Source organism: Corvus cornix, chromosome 21 (assembly GCF_000738735.6).
Source record: "Corvus cornix cornix isolate S_Up_H32 chromosome 21, ASM73873v5, whole genome shotgun sequence".
Classification (NCBI taxonomy): Eukaryota; Metazoa; Chordata; class Aves; order Passeriformes; family Corvidae; genus Corvus; species Corvus cornix.
The window spans coordinates 5,868,484-5,885,195 of NC_046350.1; the positions used below are offsets into that span (position 1 = coordinate 5,868,484).

The 16,712-nt window shown below is 43.5% G+C and overlaps 1 protein-coding gene across 4 annotated transcripts in view; it reads right to left on the reverse strand.

The window, feature by feature from the left end:
- Positions 1-16,712, reverse strand: part of RERE (arginine-glutamic acid dipeptide repeats) — a 176,029-nt gene that overhangs the window by 119,548 nt on the left and 39,769 nt on the right. The window lies entirely within an intron of this gene.

The window sequence follows — 16,712 nt, forward strand, 5'->3', positions numbered from 1 at the left end:
TTCATGAAAGAAGGATATTTCAAAAACTAGGCACTCAACTCACGAAGGTAAATGATCCCTTTTTTCCCTAATTCACCAATAAAGCTGAATTTGCCCACATCCAGTTCCTGCATTTCCAGGAAGCTGCTACGTGGTGCAACATGAAATTAGCCCACGGTGTAGAATGTACAGTCTGAAAGGCAGGGACCCGAGAACATTGATTGTTCATGCATTAAGTTTTTGAAACCACATCAGAGAAGGAAAAAGGCTGGTTTGATTTTTGAGAAGTCAGCTGAGGAGTCACTGATCCCATGCATTGGAAATTCCTTCAGTCCTACACAAATCTCAGACCTCAATATTCCTGTCCCTGTCGACTGCTCCTCACAGCAGAGGGAACAGCAAAAGAGACAAATTGCTTTTGCTGCTGCAATTGAGGCTGTGCCTGGGACCTCTCAGGCATTTCCTGAATGAACCCATCAGCCAGGTAGGAAATGATGCTGTTTTCTTTGCTCCTCAGAGCAGCTGCCATCGCTCTGATAACTCACAGGGGGATCCGATGAGACTCCAGTGGAGAACACCACAATGAACCTGTCAACTGCCAGGGAAGTTGCAGGGAATGGTGATAGCAAGAGCCTCCAGGGATTCAATAAGAAAGGTCTTAAATTTCCAGAGGTGAGGGAATTCCCCAGCAGCAAAGCTCAGGGTTTTTTCTATTGCTGTTCATACAAAGATCAGCGAAACGATCACACCCCTCTTCTGGCACAGCCAACTGCAGCACAAGCACCTTCCTTTGTGGCAAGTGCAAAATGTCCACTTTTTTTTTTCTTTAAATCGTTTCCAATTTTAAAAAATCCCCATCAGTCACCACAATATTTCATTATTGGGGAAAGCAGGTTTGAAACCTGGCCAGCTACAGGGCTTTTCCTTGAAGCCTCAGGGTGAAAAGCTAAGAAGGTGCCAACCACCCCACACCTCTAAACATAAAGGAAAAACGATTTTAAAGTTCCTGTCTTAACGACAAACAAAAACGTTGATTAGTGACTGACAGATAATGCATCCATATTTATTTTACCTACATCTGAAACATTTTGAGCTCCACCTCAGTATTATCTGGGTCTAGAGGAGCCAGAGCTGTGCAAACAATTCTGAGAAAGCCACAATTCCAGTGCAGGCTGCTCCTTGCTCAACTTTAATTTGAAAGTAAAGCTCAAGTGAACCATTTTACACCACTGGAGTCCGTCCTGAGGTCGACACCACATCAAACCCAGCGACCTCCAGGTGCCTGGTGGGTAAAGCACTCTACAAAAGTCCCACCCCACATCACCTCCCCTGGCCCTGCTTTGCCATTTCCATCCTGCCAGGAGAAGCCTCCAAACACCAGGGGTGACACTGTGGTGGCAACACTGCTGGACCCCAGTTCTGCCCATGAGCAACCAGGGAGCAGCCCTGCAGCACCCACCAGAACTGCCCACAGAGCTGCAGGGTTACGTCCTTGCTGTTCCCTCAGATGAGATTCAAAGTACTTCAGTGTTTTTATTACAAGTCCAATTATTGTGCAGATTTTTTTTCCCTGGGTTTCTTTTCTTTGCACAACACAGTTCTGCATAGAGGAATAGCAGTGACTAAACAAACGACCATGTTCAGATTATTTCCTTTACTGGAGGGCTGTGCAAGAATCTGTGTGTACCACACTTTGCTCAGTCTGTTCATCTGTGAAATTTCCACTCAAACAGCCACTTTCCTCCCAGCTCCCATTTCAGGGGATCCCATAAAAAGTAATTTTCATAGCCATTGCTTTCTTACATAAATATATCACATTTCCAAGACTATTTCACTCCAAATACTCAGTTTCAAAGATTTTCAGGATTAAACCAACATCACCATGAAGCACTGACTACTTCTGTCTAAGAATACAGCAGTTCCATAACTTTCAGAGTAGCTGTAACAGGAAAAGAACACATCTCACACATTCTTTCTTCACCCACCAACCACCCTGGAACAGGAAGATGCTGCAAACTCAACGTGTTGCCTGATCACTCTTTACCAAGATGTGAGCACTGTGAAAACTCATCTGCTGACTCAATACCACTCACCAGTTACAGCTGCTGAGTGGGCTCAGCACTTGTGCCACTCTCTGTGTAATTATGAATGAGCATGGAACCCAAAAAACCACCATCCCAGAAACTACAGAAGCACTGTGAGCCTTTTTTTCTGCTCCCTGAAGTAAACTGGGCTAGCACATCACGTGTGCAGCAATCCCACAGATGTTCAACTCGGGATTAGGGCAGCAGAGGCAAATGCACTGAAACTCTGGGGTGGGTTTTGGCAAGCTCTGTGCCTTGGGTTTTCCAGTCATTTTTCACTGGCAGTTGCTCATTCTCTCTGTACCAAACCCCACCAAAGCAGCTGCTTCTGTCATTCTGCTACAGCAAAGACATTCAGGTTACAGCACCACAGGCTGAAGGGCATTAACTGCCTCTGATACTGGTTTACTGCTCCTTCCACAGGGAATTCATCTCAGGAAGAAGTCATTTAAGCTGAAAGGGGAACAATCACTTTGCAATGGTCGAGTGTGGCATACAAAGGAGTGGCAGAATAGCCCCCATCCATTATTTGCTCAATGCAAGTTGAAAAACCCAGGAAAAATGATAACTTCACTGCAATCACACTCTAAGACATTTCTGTTGTTATTTTTTAACTAGAGCCTCAGGATATGGCCATTTCTCCAAGTAAGTTTATTATGTCCACTCTAGGATAACTTTCTTTATCTCCACCCACTCTGCTATCAGACTTGCAAAGTCTTTTTTATCTTAAATTGTTTAGAGATCAAACACGAACCAAAAACGTGTTTGCAGAGTTACTCACTAAAGTCTCCTGTTCTCTGCTTTATAGCAGAAAACGCAGATACTGACAACTTCCCATCGTATCCAACTGCTGGTGTTCCTGTTAAAATGCTCAGGTCTCCAGTGATGAAGAAACTGAGGAAACGAGAATCTCCCACCAGGATTTTGGAGAAATCCAGCAGGCATGATTTAACCTTTAACTTCATCTAATAATCTGAAGTGCAGAAGTTCATAATCATTATTTTCAATTGATTGTTACCCCATATTGACCTGGTTCAGGGTGGTTTTTTTCCCCCCAGCATTTTAAACCTAGTTTAAATTAAAGTTTCAACCTTTTTTACAGCCACAAAACCCTTCTCACACTCCAATCCCAGCCTGGAGAGGAGGATATTGCTACTCCAAGTTACCTGTTCCACACAGTTATTTCAGCTGTACACCTGGAAACCCCTGTCAGAGCAAAAGGCACATACAGCACCTCTCTGCACATTAAGTACTTAAACCTCTTAACCAGAATTAAAGAGTCAGGTTTTAAAGATAATGTGAAAGCAAGTCCACCAGAAATGCTACGAGACTGTAACAGGAAGGCATCTAAGAATGCAGGGCAACTAAAAATATGGAGAAGAGCTCCTTTCTCTTATTTAAGCTAGACAGATAAATCTTTTAACAAGATTTGTTTGGTCATGTGTTACCAGTCTTAATAAACACAACAGGACCATTCTTCTGTAAGCTTTTAGTCTCATATTGCCAGATAAAAAGGCACTGTTTTCAGCAAATGCCAGATTAAAGGAACTATGTGCTGCCACTGCTAGAGTTCCTGACATGGAGCTTTCCTGATTTTGATGTCAAGGAAGAATTTTAACTCAGTTTAAGTGCAAGGGATTAAAACTCAGAAAAAAAGGAAAAGAGAAAACAGCCCATAAAGGTTTCCCCGTATATTTATAAGGTTTTAAGAGCTGCTTTAAGAAAAGCTTCATTTGTGAAAAATAACACCAGTAAGTCAAACATGAAGGAAAGGAAATCTCAGCTGCCACAGAGAGAATGAAGAGCTGAACTCCAGGAATCCAAGAGCTGTGCTCAAACCCTCACACGCCTGCTCCAAGCAGGGGAGTTTCCACACAGCCCACACTCCCTGCGATCCCAGGTCCACGATAAAGCTCATTAACTGCAGGGGAGCCACACACCTTTAACCTTCAGCTTTCAGAAAAGACTGGGAACATCTGTTATCAACTTTCTCCCACATTCTTTCCCTATTGCCTGTTTGCCATGGAAAATAAGAGCTGCAGATATTCAGAGGGACCAAGTATTTTAAGAGCTCATGCAGGACATCCCTCAGAATATTCCCCACTCCCAGGGTCCATTCATCATCTCAAACTGCCAGGCACTGTGCTCATGGCAACACACACCCAGCAGCTGCAGACTGAGGGCAAAGTCAGTGAGAGATCAGCAGAGGAGGGGCGAAATACGAAAAGAAAAGGGAAAAAAGGATACAGCAAGTGTTTTACCCCATTACTCTTGGACAGTATTTCACTGTTGGGGTGAGATTTTACTAAAGACACTCACCTCAACTTTGAAAATCCAGATCCTGCTGGGTTTACCAACAGAATTGCCCAACCAACCACCACACACAGAGCCAGAACACAGATCTCTCCCTGCCAGTAGTACACAGACACACAGAGAACTTGTTCCTCACAACATTAATGCCCCAGTCAGCAAAAATGCTAATTTTCCTCCTCTGTTCTGTGCCAGTCCTGCTGGTACCCAGTGGGTGCTGAAGGGGTCCCACTGCCTATTCTTGAATGCTCAGGGGACAAGTGTGAGACCCTCCTGGAAGAAGATTTGCTGGAAGTTTTAAAAAGCTCTTAGGAGTCTCTCCAGTGATTTATGTGCCTCTTATCAGTTGTCTTCTTTATCTCCTTCCCTGGCGTTTCGAGTTTACAACACAAACACAGCCCTGGAACACTGTGGCTGGCAGTGGTCACTGTGAGTTACATTTTTACAGCCCACAGCCCTTGTAAGCTCTCTAAGTACACGAAATTAAAGTGTGTTTGTTCCTTTTGAACTGCTCTGCGCCAATCACCCCCAGTGGATCCAGGGCAGGGGGAAGAGGAAGCCCCAGACAGGCCCTGGCTCCATCAGCCCCTCCGAGCTGGGAGGTCACGAGTCCAGGCAGACAATTCAAGGTGTTTCCCATGACAGACAGTGACCTTTTCTTCCCCCCTGCTATTTACCCAACTTGACCTGAGCAAAGCAAACAGCCCATCTCACATTTCTGAGCCAGATTGCAGCTCCCAGCCGGGCAGTGCCCCTGCACATTCCACCCACGCCGACGCAGCCTGGCCAGGGATGCTGTGGCATCGCTCCGAAATCCGGGCACACGAGCCATGCAGGCTGACAGCTCAGCTAAGATCATAAATCCCTCTCTTCAACACAACCTCGATGCCACACAACTCAAAGGAACGGGGGAAGAGCTGCAAAGCAAGATTTCACAAGGCCAAAACATCCCTGCATTTATCAAGAGGAAAGAGACAGGTTATTTGGCTGGGAGTCACATTTTCAAGAGGAAATTGCCAGGGAAATCAGGCAATCACGAGGATCTTTAAGGATTGGCGTGGTAAGGACCCAAGACAGCAAAGTAACATCTCCCTTTGTGTTATTCTAATGGGCACAGGGAGGACAAGGAGAACAACTTTCTATTTGTGAGAGGTCAGAAGTTCAGTAAGGGCTATACAAGAGTCAGCTTTGACCACAGAGCAGACTGAAGGACTGGGGATAAGATTTGGTGTGAACATATCAGGTCCTACCTCCTCCAGAAACGGATGGGCAATTTATGCACCACATTCACAACAGTGATGTGAGAACACCTGCTTTTAGACAGCTTTACACACAGGCTCCCACAAAAGTCATGTCATTCCAAATAAGCCACATTTTCTCCCCACACTAGTTCAAGAGCAGCAACATAAAATCAATACAGTCTCAGAAAGTTTCTGCACCACCAAAATTAGCAGATAAATTAGCTACACTTCCTATTTTATTACAGTTTGGCGAGGAAGGTAGGAAAGAGCAGGGGCTGCCTGCACACTCGCTGTGACAGGGCTGCTGCTCTGGTCACCACCTGAACTGTTCAGCCCTCATTTACCTCGCTGTGATACACAGAACACTGAGGGCAGCCTCTCCCAAATCCCATCACACTCCCCAAGGAGCTTCAGGGCTGGGTGGTTTGGTGGGGTGACCTCAGAAGCAGAGAGCAACCAAGCTGCAGAGCCAGGAGTGGAGTACAGCCCTTCAGATCCCAGCCCACTGCACCCATCCGTGCCATTAAGGGGATGCTCAGAGCTCCTCTTGTCATTCCAAAAGCTGCTTTAATGGCCTCTGTAGTCATAACACATGGGAGCAAACAGACAATAAATATGAAGCCATGTATTTACCCTTCTCTGAAGTCATTCAGGCTTAATGTAAATGATTACCACAATATAGGGCTGAGTAATGTAAAGCAGTCATCCCACCACACCATTAAAAAAACAGAACTTTAAAAAATGACCATATAACATAGGATAACTCCCTCCTATAATGTAGGATAACTCCCCTGTTAGGGGAGAACAGGCCCACAGGACCTGCAGAAGCTGCTGTTAAAACAAGAACAATTATCTGGGGAACCTGAAGTAATTTGGAGCCACAAAAACATCTGCATTATGAGGCTGCTTAACAACATTTAAAACAGAAAATAAAGATTTTTTTTTAAAGTTGAACAAAAACTTGTTGTTATACACAGCAGTTTATTTTGAACAGATAGACAGACTTTGGGAAGCAAAAAGGATAAACCCTGAAAGCATGCATATGGATTTCTTAACTGGCAAGCCTGTGGCAAAAAAAAAGAAGTCTGTAGTATTTTTACAAAAATAGGTGAAATAAAACCATTCCAAAGTGCTGTAAATTCAGACCTGGGAAATACCAACAAAGAAATCAAAGCATAAAGAGAAATTCCTGGCACACAGTAACAGCCGAGCTAATGGTAACAGGAAAGAATCCTCGCATGGAACAGAACCACATGTCCCTCTTACAACAGCCCTGGTTTTATGGGATGCCTGACTATCAAAGTTACCAGTACACCACATCCCTGTGCCTGTCTCTAGGTCACCTATTTTAAGACAAAAATGAATCCTGCACAATACTGAACACATTCATTTGTGCATGTTTATAGAACAAGCCCATTGCTGCTTTGCAGGCACCTGTAACTAATCTCAAACTCTCAACTAATTCCAGTTTCCATTCTAAATTTTATTTTGGTGCTTCCATCTCTGGAACACATCTACAAATATCTACCAAACTGTCCCTCCCTGTATGTATTTAGCTGTGCTCTTCTCCACTGGATGTTTCATTTTTAAATGGCTGAACACTCAGCTGTCCCCTCGCAAGCCTTTCATCCTCCAGAAAGCTTCAAACTATAGTTATTTAAATCACCCAAAAGAGAAGTAGATCAGGTTATTTTTGGAAAACCCCTTTGAGCAGGAAAGGCAAAACCTCTGGTCTTCAGCCACATGAGCTGTTTTATTTAACTCCAGACACAGTTGTGCATCTGAGCTTCTCAAAAGGGAGGAGTAACTGCAGGGGGGGCTCCCACCATGAGCTGCCTGACCAGACATTCCCAGGGAAACGTGCCTATAATTAAAGCAATTTCTCTCTAAAGAAAGCAGCATCCTGAGATTTAGAGACTATCTGTAAGACTAACTAAAGCTGTGCCACTTAAGTGCTCCATAAAATTCCAAAACAGTGGAAACAAAGAAATCCTGCTCTTTCAGTCAAAGGGTGGAGGATGGTGCAAGGTTATCAGGATGAGCAAGAGATATTTAAGAGGACACTTTTTCTTGTCCACTGTTTTAAAACACTTTATGCATAAGCATGAAGACAGATGATATTTCTGTCTGGAGAAACTGCCTTTAATTTCAGACATTGGTCTCATTTTCTCTGAGGAGCAGCTTATTTCGGTTAATGACAGAGCAGACGTCAGAGTTTCCTTCCCTCCAACCTCCTGCCCGGCACAGCAGCGCTGTTGTAATCAGGAGATTAAGAGTGCTTATTCATGTGTGAAATGCAGGCCTGAGCCCTGTCTCACATTAGAGCCTGGCTGCAGCCTATTCCTCATCAGCTCAGAATGCTCAACAACTGAGATGGATTCAATTACACCTCACTTCCTTTATTGCACTCGCAGAAAACACTAATAAATACTCAGTATTTAAAGTAGTAAAACCTCGCTAGTGCAAGCGTGACCTTTGATCTTTAATCTCCGCCTGCACGAGCAGGTTCTGCCACGAGGCAGCAGGAAAATGATTTGAAAAGCAAACAGACACAATCCTGTGCAAGAAAGAATAAGCACAGAGTTGTGAGATGTACTGCTTAAAAATAAGTTTGCCTACAGCAGTCCCACGCAGCAGCTCGTTATCCCTCTGGGTTCTTGCTGAAGAGCTCCAAACACGTGTTAAAAGGTATTTGCAAAGAGGGTCTGTGTTTCAAGGGATCATATGAGCTCTTGCATGACCTTAAGTGAGAGAAACCAAAGCTGTCAATGTCAGCCTTCGACTTCCAACATATTTTCACCCCAGAACTGCATCTCGGTGTCCCTCACACATCCCCCTGCCCGAAGTGAACTTCCCAAAGAGCCCCCACACTGCCCACTTCCCAAACTCCACAGATGCCACATTTCTCAGTGGCTCAAGGCCATCCAATGACTTCTCACTGCACAAAAGCTTCCACAGGCTTTTTCCCTTAAGTCTGGTTCACTCTTCTGGAAGTCAGAGAGGTTCCTTTAAAAAACAGACAACTGAAATGTCCCCCATGCTGCTGCTGCTGCTCCTGGGCAACAACCAGTTGAGTTCCTGAGTAGATTTCAAGCACTATTTTTTTTAAAAAAGGACCAGTCTCAGCTCTCACACATGGGGTGCTCCAACCCTATAATATTATGTTCAAACAGCAATCTTTCTGCTACAGGAATGACCCCATCAGTGCCCAGCTGCCCACTGCTAATGAGCCCAATTGAACAAGGGACTTCACCACTGGCTGCATCTTCCATAAGAGGAAAAAAATATTAAGAAATGCTCCAAGTGATTAATCTGCTTCTAATCTACACCAAGAGGAAATACTTTAACACTGCACAAAATAACTTCTGGCTTTGGTCATGCTTCAGACATTAATATAATTTCTACTCACAGGGCTCTCAGCAGAGGCTCTGAACTCATGTGTGACTCAGGCAGGATCTGCTGTGGCAGCATGAGCTGGATCCCTGTATTTAGGTCTGATCTTGTAAGCTGCAGAGAACAAGGCTGCAGAGTAAGACCTTAAGCCATTAAGCACAGAATAACCAATGCAAATAACCACTAAGCTACACATGAAATGTGGTGGCCTCGTTCACACTGTGGTACCACCACAGCTCATCACTTGCCACCAGCAGAAACCAGGACACGGCAGAGGTACTGTGGGCAGCAGTTTGGGTTTGTGGCCTTGTATGCACGAAATAAAATTGAAAAAAAAAACCTTCCCCAGCTTTCATAATGACATGCTAGTACTCCATGACATGCAAATGAAGATCACACTTCCAAATGGAGGTTGTTTTCCTGAAATGAAGCAATATGAACCTCCTGACTCTACTTTCAAGGTGAAGCTTTAAGGCTAGACACCAATAACAGCTCTGAAACAACATTAAATATTTAATAAAGCAACTTGCAGTCTATAGTGGACGAGACACCAGACTAGGCAGAGCACCATAAACTGTTCAGAGCAGTGTTTGATCCACTCTGACCAAGGAAAGTCTTTTAAGACCTTCTTTATTCCCACAATAACAAACTGGGGTTACCGTATCTCCTTGTTCTTTCAAATGAAAACCTCTGATCCCTCAGCAACCAAAGATAGCAAAACAAATTACATGATTTATTAGGGATCTGATGCACTGAAGTTTTCCTTGTGAAAGCTCAGCTTTGAAGACTCTTGACTGTGAAGTTTCCATCATTTACTGCACGTGAGCATTCAGCAGCTGAACAAGCAGGAGTGAGAAGGATGTCCTGTCACGCAGTGTTTTCCTGAAACACTAACCTAATCAGGAGCTGACTTAAGAGCTACTTTCAAAATACTACACAAGAAAATTCACTAGGTGCCAGTTGCCCAAGCAACTGGGACCTAATTAAATCTACCCAGCACTTGAGGGATTAGGCTGTTTTCTCCTCCAGTCCTCCAGCCTCTCCCCTGAGATAACACACACAGCTATGCTGAGATTTATTACTTGCTGACTGCTTCTCACATATGCTGATCTGGCCTTTGAATCAGAATGAACTTTGCTGGAAGTGACATTTAAAAACTGTTTTCAAAGTTATGTACTATTTTTTATTCAAAATATGAAATAAAAAGTTACGTAGAGCACTTTAGTATCTAATGGTATTGATAAGACCAAGAAAAAAGAAACTCTTAGAAGGGTATTTCTCAAGCTCTCAGCCCAACAGCCAAGTGAGAAACTTTCCATTATTTCCCACTAGTGCTGTGTGTATTATTTCTTTGTCCATTGCTTCCCAGACAGGGATAACTCCACACATGCTGCTCGGAGTTTAAAAAAAAAAAACTTCCCACAAACGAACAGCCTTTTTGGAGAGGGGACAAAAAAATCCCCACCAAACCAAAACCTCCAGAAAACAACACATCAAAGCAAAGCAAAAACCCCAAACAAAGCAAAAACCACAGCAAGAGTTCTAAGAAAAAAATCCCAATATAAATCTAGGCAAAAAAAAAAAAAAATCCTAACATAACCACTACCTTCCTCACACATTATGCTTCAAAACAAAAATAAATTGAAGTTGTCACAAGCACCGTTTAGGCTGAAAGAGGCAGGAAAAGTTTCAACTCTCTCCTAAAGATAACCATGAGGAAGTTTTTATTATTCATCATCTCTTGGACTAAAGCACTTGTTTATCTGCCCAAGCAGAACAGTTAGAACACTTTAAACTTCCATGGAAGGGCTCTGCTGTGAGAGCCACAGCAACTCCACACTGCACATCCCAGAGTGGGTTCCACAGAGTGGATAAAGCCCTCAGAATTTTATTAACAAACACACAGTACTTATAATTCATCCCCAACAACTCTCTACACTCACACTGAGCTGAGATGTGCACTGAGAAAAGATTTCCCTGTCAGGAACTCTTGTCATGCTCCTGAAACCCTAAACCACTGTGAGCTCCCCCACGAGTGAACAGAACAAGAGTTATATTTACCTTTGGCATCTCAGATGCCACAGAAAGTCCTCAGAAGAGAAGAACCCAGCCAAAAGCATGGATTCAATCAAGCTTTGTGCCAAAATAGAACTTTATACTGCAGTGTTTGTTAAAAAAAGCCGAACCCTAAAGTTCAGCATGTACATGTTTAGCTGCATTCCCATTTACATTGCTGACTCCTTGCTTTTAAAAACCCACGAGAACTGCTTTTACCAGTTCCATGGAGGTTGTACATCTTCCTAGAGCAAACTACAGCCTCTGGCTCCCAGGTACCAGCGGACAAACCTGACATGACACACGAGGTCCCCACCCTCGCTATCACCCCATGGTGCCTGTGACCAGGCCATGCTGCTAAATCCCAATGCAACTACCAATCCCAAGGTAAATCAGGCCCAGTTTGACTTAAAGTCACAGCTCTACTTATCTTTCACACTACTGTAGTCACAAACGACAATAATTCAAATCACAGCTCTCATTTTTGCACAAGGACTAAAACTCAGGTTTTTTAATGTTAAAAACTTCCCGGGAGCATTTGATCTCATGGTACTCGAGTCAAAACCAGAACATCATGACTGGTTGTTGCAAACAGCACCTTTGCTTAGGCAAGGGCAGCACAGGAACACCCCACCAGAGATGAAGGTGCGAGAGCCCTGCTCAGCTGCAGCTCCTCCATCCCTTCATGAAAGAATCCCTCCAGTCTGACCCACAACACACCTTCATTCCCTCAGTGATACGTTCCAGCGTGGAGAGAGCAGACCCAAGGTGAAACACTGCCAAGATCTGAAAAACCTCACCGAAACCCCACACAAACAGATGGCATAATTTGGGTTTTAAATGCTGCTTAGCATTTCCAGCTGCAAGTGGCAAATATCGAACATGCTCTGAATATGCAAATGATGAGATCAACACAAAAGGGGACAATGCAATTTCTGGTAAAGACAGGCAGCCAGAATGTTCAAACAGACTGCACCCCATTTTCATACACCAGTCATAATTACTTTATTGCACTGGGAAAGGGCAATTGCTTTCCCAACAATCTCATAACCTTGGGCTGCTCTTAACTCTTTAATATCTGTTTTAACTACAAGCCTGGACTGGGGTTCCAACTTTAAGCCAGTTACAGCAGTCTGATATTAAACACACAGGGAAGATGAGTCTGCCTCACATACTCTCACACATCAGCACACAAGACACCAAAGAGCATTCAATTATTAAGCAGGAACTGCCATACATATATAAAAAAATCCATTCCCAGCTCTAATCTCAAAGGAATAGCTTTATTACCAGGAAATGGAAACCTGATTTTTGGCTTCTTTGTTAGATTTCAATAGGAAATGGAGCAAAATACAGTGTGTTTTGACTGCTTGGAAGAATAAATTCTGTAGGGATCTGTTACTATGTCAAACTCTGAAAAAAAAGTCCCCAACCTTAAGTGCTTGAATTGTATTGACTCATATTATGGCTCAGTCATTTCCACACTGTCTCGTGATTTCACTGCTCACTGGGGCTGCTTGTGCTCATCAGCACTGAGCAAATCCAGGAAACCTCACAACAGCAGAGACCACAAACAACTGAGTTCCCAGGTTCAATTTGTGCTTGGGTTAAAACACCTGCTCTGAGCAAGAACAGAAACACAGTGAACTTCCCACAGTCACGGGATGTAACACCTTGGTCCTGGCACAGGTAAATGTTGGGTCTGTGCACTGATCAGATTAGGATGCTGAAACCTCCTCCACGAAGAACCTAAAGCCACTTCATTTTGCAGTGTTAGAACGTTTTATTGCCTTTATTTTACTAACTAGATGAACCTGTATGGAGACTAAACTGTGCCAGATCTATGGATTAAAGTATCAAATGCAATGGCAAAACTCTGCATTTTCTCCAGTTCCCAGCAATGCCCAAAATCAGGCCCTGATCTTCCCAAACAACATCAGCACACAAAACCTGACCAGAACGTTCAAACTACAAAGCAGTTTAAACTTTAAGCATCTAAACAGAATAAAAGGTTATCAGACTGCAGATGCTGCTGGAACACTGACTGCCTCTTAACAAAATTTCAGTTTTATTTCAAAAAACAAGTAATTTTGATCTCCACAAATAAGCAAATTCACAAAGGAAACACTGCCAAAACAAAGGCATTTTTTCTTGCCAGTCTCAAGAAAATTCAAATCAACACTTAAGACAAAATATATTGCATGTACAAAACTGGTGTTACAGAAGCAGCAATTATCTATACCAAATTTGGTTGCTTTCAGTAAAAGGTTTACCTATCACAGCTTTTTACAGTCAGTTCATTTTAAAAAAGGGAAAAATAAGGAATTAAAAACCTGCAAGTATCAAACTTTTAGGCCCCAATACCAACACTTTCCAGGTTTATTTCACACTATATTGTCATCTTATGAAAATGAAAGTGCCATCCATTTTCACAGACTAATTAAACCAAGTTTCCTTTCAAAATTTGCCATTCCTTCCCAAGAGAAGAGCACAGCTACATCGTTAATGCTGAATTTACAGCCTCCACTTCTTCTTTACTTTTGCTAACATTAGAAAAAGCCTGAATTCCAAATGCACCAATTACACAAAACAACATAGTGAAAAAATCTACACATCACAATCAAATACTGCCTCTTCCAGTAGTAAAACATTTATCCAATTACCAAGCCCTTTTCTTGGCTAAACTTGACACAAATGTTTCCTAAGGAAGGCCAGCCTGTTTTAATCATTTACATTTTTCAACACTATTTGTTCTCACTTTGTATCCAAAGGTCAGAACTCAAAGCACTACCCCAGGCAAACTTTGGAATAACTACTATTTTTGTTCACTCTTCTGGAAAGAGTTTCACTTCTGCTAAGAAAGCTGAAGTATAAAAACCAAATTTCCCTCTGATTCATTTCAAGATGCCTGACAGTATTTCTCATTAAGTTATCTGAGAGTGTTTTCTCTATGGGTCCTCTTTATTATTTAACTGGGAGTGTTACGTCATTACAGGCTTTTCCAGTCTTTAGTAATAGAGAAATTTGTCCTGTGTTCTGAAATACTGGAGAATCAGCCAAACAAGGAGCAAGGCTAAGCAAGGTCCAGTTGACACGAGTCTGAACCATGCCAGCTGCGATTCCAGCTGCCCTGACACAGCCCTCCGTCCCCAAATGCCCCTTCTTGACATGGTTTTATACATATTAATAAAGATTTGCACGTTAGTGGCTGGTGCTTGCTCCAGGTAAAGGCCTTCCCACTGCACTGAGTGCTCCCATGCACAGCACACGCAGCTCAGGGCTGCAGCAGGATCAGAAACTGCAGGAGCCTCCCCTCCCACACCAGGTCAGCCTATTCCTACAGCAACCCTGCACGCAAGGGTGAAAACCTTCCCCTCACACCATCGCCTGCCGGTATTAGAGACTCCCATCAGAGCACCGGGGCGCCTTCCAGGACACTGCAGTGCTTTAGAAACCACTTCTCATTCTGTTTACCTTTAAAACACAGACTAGAACTACTCAGTGCTCTCGTGTGTCATTTACTGAGTCTGGCACTTTAAATACACAAGGTTCAAATGAAAATAAAAGTTATTCTAAAGCAGGAATAGCTATCTTGGCCAAAACATTACAGCTCACAAGAACTAATAAAACTGATCTGCAGCTTGTTGACCCAGTCCCACGAGTGAGCCACCCCCAGGAAAGCAGTCAGAGCTACTCTGTAGCCTCCAGAAAGCTGAAGGTACAGAGCACTGCCTCAAGCACCGCAGGCTGCATGGAATTCCTGCCCCCAACGCCTAGAAAATGCTGCTGGTCCTGTCCAACTCTGACTCTCAGCGATGGAGCCAAGTCCCCAACAAGTCACACCCCTGAGAGCCAACTCTCAGCTCAGCTCCTGAACTGCTTTTGTTTCCTGCCTGGTGCATCCCTGTACAGAAGAATCAGAACTTGTTTAAGTGACCGTGCCTGGCTGGGAGCAGCAGCAGCTCAAACCCCAGTTCCAGGCAGGGTTTGCACGCTCTGGGGTAGCAGTGGCCACCGAGCAGAGGGACACAGCCAACAGCTGGGCACTCCAACAGCTCCAGCCAGCACCTTCTAACCCACCCATCTGTCAGAGCCCAGCCCAGTGCTCCAAAGACACAGCCTTCATTTGAAAATCACTTGGCCAAAACAGCATTTCATGACAACCTCAACGCCCTGTACCTATTTCTGCACCCTGCCTTCGCAGCTGCTTTTTTTACTGGATCTCAGGTGAAATATCCTGTCAGCCACAGATATCAACAAGTTACAAAAATGCTGCTCTGCACTGTTTTACAAACTAAACAGTGTGCTCCTTCTAATCCAACATACACCGTTATCAGCACGACCTCTCAGTACCTCCTGAAGAAGTCCCAGAACAAGGAACAGTTAACATATGCACACTGACCTAACACTCAGAGCCGGCTCTATAAAGCTATACAGCCGTTAAAGAATTAAAAAATTAGAAACCAACAGGTTACTTCTGGCTGTTCTGAAGCAAAACAATAGGTGGCATAAACCCCCCTCCACCCAAAGACAAGGAGGTTTAGGATTAGTTCAGTGATAAACAGCTTATTTCCTTCCCCACACACAAAAATCAAACGCAGGCTCTCGGGCAAGGAGCTGTTAACCACTCACATCAGGAGACAAAAGCCTCATCTTTGTCACCTTTACACAAACAAAAATAAGCAAAAGAGGATTTGAGAGGCACATCAAGGGATTCTCTACAACCTGTAGTAAAATTGCAAAGACAGGCGATGCGTTCTGACAGAACAGCTGTACACATCATTATGTTAATTAAAATTAAGTCTCATCTACTTAGCATACAAGCAATTCACTGAACCTTAGTGACAAAAGGAAAGAACCATTTCCTCAAAGGGACATAATCACACACAACTGGAACAAGTTGTCTGCTTTACACTGAAGGCCACAGCAGAAAGGAGATAGAAAAGTATTCAAGAAACAGTCCTGGCTATTTTAAGCAAAACAAAGCACTATCAACTCTAAAACACACACAAAGGAAGTGGTCGGATAGATTACGTCAGCCGTTGCCTCAATTCATAAATTCTAACCACAAAACAAGACAAATTCTGAACTGCCTCTCTCTGGAATCCTGTTTAAAGCCAATACACACAGTTTAGGTCTTAAAATACGCTCTCGAACAACACTCGCTGATGCATCACTTTCAAACAGCAACCGGGGGGTGAAAAAAAATTGTGTAATCCAAGTCAATTCTATCCTGCTGCCAGATCAAATAACATTTCGAGAAGTGCCTGCCAAGCACCCAGCCTGCCAGAGCACAATGAGCACTCAAGTGCCCGGGACTCAAAACCACCTTTCACTGGTCCCAGAGATCTTTATAAAATAGTTTAAACACTACTAAATTACAGGGTTGGAAAAACAAATAAAAGCTTTTAAATGCTGCTCCTACACCATTCTCAACTTGCTGTCAGGCATCTCAGACGTCTGTCTTGTGATAGTCACTGGGCACAAGGATTCAAAAACGCGACTGCCTGTAAGAACAAAAACTGAGAAAAATGTGGAGTCGGTTGCACGTCTGGAACTAATTGCCTGCAGATTAACGGCTTTACATTGCAACAGTGCTGTCTGTAGGGTCTGAAATCCAGCTGACTTTAAACTGAGTTCCCAGAAGAAA